Source organism: Euprymna scolopes, chromosome 3 (genome assembly GCF_053919585.1).
Source record: "Euprymna scolopes isolate OS-2025 chromosome 3, ASM5391958v1, whole genome shotgun sequence".
NCBI lineage: Eukaryota > Metazoa > Mollusca > Cephalopoda > Sepiida > Sepiolidae > Euprymna > Euprymna scolopes.
Window position 1 is genome coordinate 23,164,782 of NC_136484.1, and position 3,020 is coordinate 23,167,801.

The following is a 3,020-nucleotide window of genomic DNA, read 5'->3' on the forward strand; positions in this document are numbered from 1 at the left end:
TATTTGGGCCGGTGCATCTGCTACTAGTCTCTCACTTCTAGATAAGAAGATAAAGAGAGTCGCCAACTTAATAGGTCCTGAACTATCGTCTAAGCTTCAGCCTCTGTCCCATCAACGAAATGTAGCATCCCTCTGCCTGATCTACAAGTACATTAACGGTGAATGCTCCAACGAACTGCAAGCTCTTGTAACACCTCTACGTAAATACTCCCGACAAACCCGACACGCAGTAAAATCCCACCCCTTCACAGTAGAGATCCCTAGATGTAAGAGAGCCTTCTACTCCAGTACTTTTTCCCCAGAACCGCTAGACTTTGGAATTCCCTTCCAGGTTCCTGCTACCCCAACTGTACTGACATGCAGAAGATCAAGTTCAACGTGAACCGACTTTATGCTGCCCATCTCCCCACCTTGTAACCCTGGAGTCTGTGTCCCTAATAGTAGCCCCCTACATCAAAGTGGCAATGTGCCTTGTTTGGGGTGAAAATGTAATAAAAAATAAAACCTAAAGACAGTGTGTACACCACCTCGACACGACATTAACAAACTTTTTTCAAAAAATCTTATACTTAACATAAAGAAACTGTCATGTTTTTAGAACGCGCATGCATAGTCGTGAAATAGTTTACAAATAGATTTAAAAAAAAAACTATCTGGATGCTTTGCGTTGCCCGGTCGTACAATACGCTTAAACATGATATTTTAATTCATGCATATTGCGTATGTATTATTATAGAATCAATCCTCTATTGAATATTATATATTACATTGGAATAATTTGCCCGGTTGAATAATTCTCCCCCCCCAAATAAATAAATAAATAAATAAAAATAATAATGATAATGTCGTTCATCAAATTATGTCTCTGTTTTTTTACAATATCATGTCAGCTGATATTTGGGCTTGACGATCTAAAAATAGTTTTTCTTCTCTCATAGATAAAAAAAAAAAGATTACGGGGTAAATTTTTACGTTACACCGTCCAAGATTACACCGGTATAATGTAAAATATTCCCCTGCAAAAATTCTTTTTATCTGTAAGAGAAGAAAGGGTAATTTTAAGATCGAATTTTTTCGATTTTAAATAATTATCGGATGGATTTCTGTTCAAAGCATATCTAAGAACACTGCCAACATTATAAATTACTTTTGCGTGAAATTTGCAAAAGATAAGCTTAGCTGTTTCGGAATTTATGAGGAAGAAACTCACACACACACACATAGTGACTTATATATAAAAGTAGAGATCCGACTGAATCCGCATAACAAGTTGCAAATTTGGACCCCTTAGTTGCCTTTGTTTTCAGATGAAAACCGATTGTAAAGTTTTTCCCATATCTGAATATCTTATATACCAACTTTCAAGTCTGATGATCTTTAATTCGTAGAGTATATAGGTTGAGAAGTGTCCTCACACATATTCTCAATTATATATATATATATATATATATATATATATATATATATATATATATATATATAAAAGATATCTTGTCTGTTTAAGGAACTGTCTCTACCAAACTCCTCTCTAATTTGAAATAGATTAGCTTCGTTGTTTAACTGGTAAAAGTAGCTTGTTAAGGGTCAAAATTTAATTAAAATTGAAATTTGGAAACGGTACGTCGACTTGAAGTGCTCTTTTATGCATGCGCAAATAAACATTATGAACTTTTACAGATTTATTTTAAGGACATTAGAGGATCGTGACGGATAAGGCTGGCAAGCTATATGTTACAATTCCCACAGACGGTAATAGACAAAGTGAAGAGAGACGGAGCATAGAACAATAAAATAATAAAAGGTGCGAACAAGTTTGCCTCAAGCGGGATACTAAGAAAATAGTTAACAAGATACTCGACGACTCAAGTGAACGTGTAGTAGTCTCACACATAAATCATGAATGAAATGTCAGCATAAATGTTGTTTACGTCAATTAAATAGAAGGAGGAATTGTCTTTGAAATAAATAGTTATTGTACGAAGTGTATTCTCACAACAACTAAAGACTGCGCAGAAATGGCTTCCTTCAGTCTTGACAGACTATGGATACCACTGTAAGGGTGGCTGCCCGTGAAATTTTTGTGATAAGAGTTGCGCAATAACCAACCACACCTCTCCTGAGTCGACATTGTTGAATACCAGTGGCAAGTAGAGGTTCAGGACGACTGGAAACAATGCCGAGATAAGCGGAAAGCACATACAGCACCTAGAATTCCCAAATGGTCACCCATCTGGTACTTGCCAGGCTCAACGTTGCTTAACTTCGGTGATCTGGCGAAAACCGGTGTATCAACGTGATTATGCCGTACTGCGTAGAGATGATTTATGCAGCAACGAAGCAATTTAGCAAGAAATAACAAAAATATTAGCAGTAAATATTGGAATGAAAAAAAAAACGACGTATTTCTTATATGACCGATGAAGGATATTTAATGTCCATCTGTTTGAAACTACTTCTAATTTAAATGTCTTTCATCATACAAGCGGAACCAGTGGGAAATTCACAGAGGCATCCTTCAAATGTAATATATAGCCGCTGGGCATTCTGTGGTGGACGTTCAACGTGAATGGACACCTCGCGATATTATGATAGCCTTTTTGTTAAAACTATAAAAATCTTTATCTAATTAAGCTGGTTAATGCAGTGCCAGAATTTATATCCAATAATCTTAAAGGGGTCTGTGACATATTCCTTGCATGAACGCCCGGCGCGAACGGAAAACCCAGGACATCATTATACCATCTTTAGTCGGAACAGATACTACTCCTGGATCCTAGCCAGAAAACCAAGAAGGCATATTTTCGTTGCACGTACTGCCCAACGGCGACATCATTTTTTGTATTTTATGATTTTTTTACATTGTGTCTTCAGTGATCGGGAGATCCTATTTATTAAAAAATTAAAGTAGAAGGTAATAACATATTACGGACATTAAATAGCGTACATATATACTAATAATTCAATGTTCGTCGTATGTTATCACCTTAAACCCTTCGTTTTTAGGGAATAGGATCTTCCGA

The 3,020-nt window shown here is 36.3% G+C and overlaps 1 pseudogene; it reads right to left on the minus strand.

Annotated features, from left to right (window-relative positions):
• Positions 1 to 2,193: 2,193 nt before the first annotated feature.
• Positions 2,194 to 2,310, minus strand: LOC145263770 (5S ribosomal RNA; annotated as a pseudogene).
• Between the last annotated feature and the right edge of the window lie 710 nt (positions 2,311 to 3,020).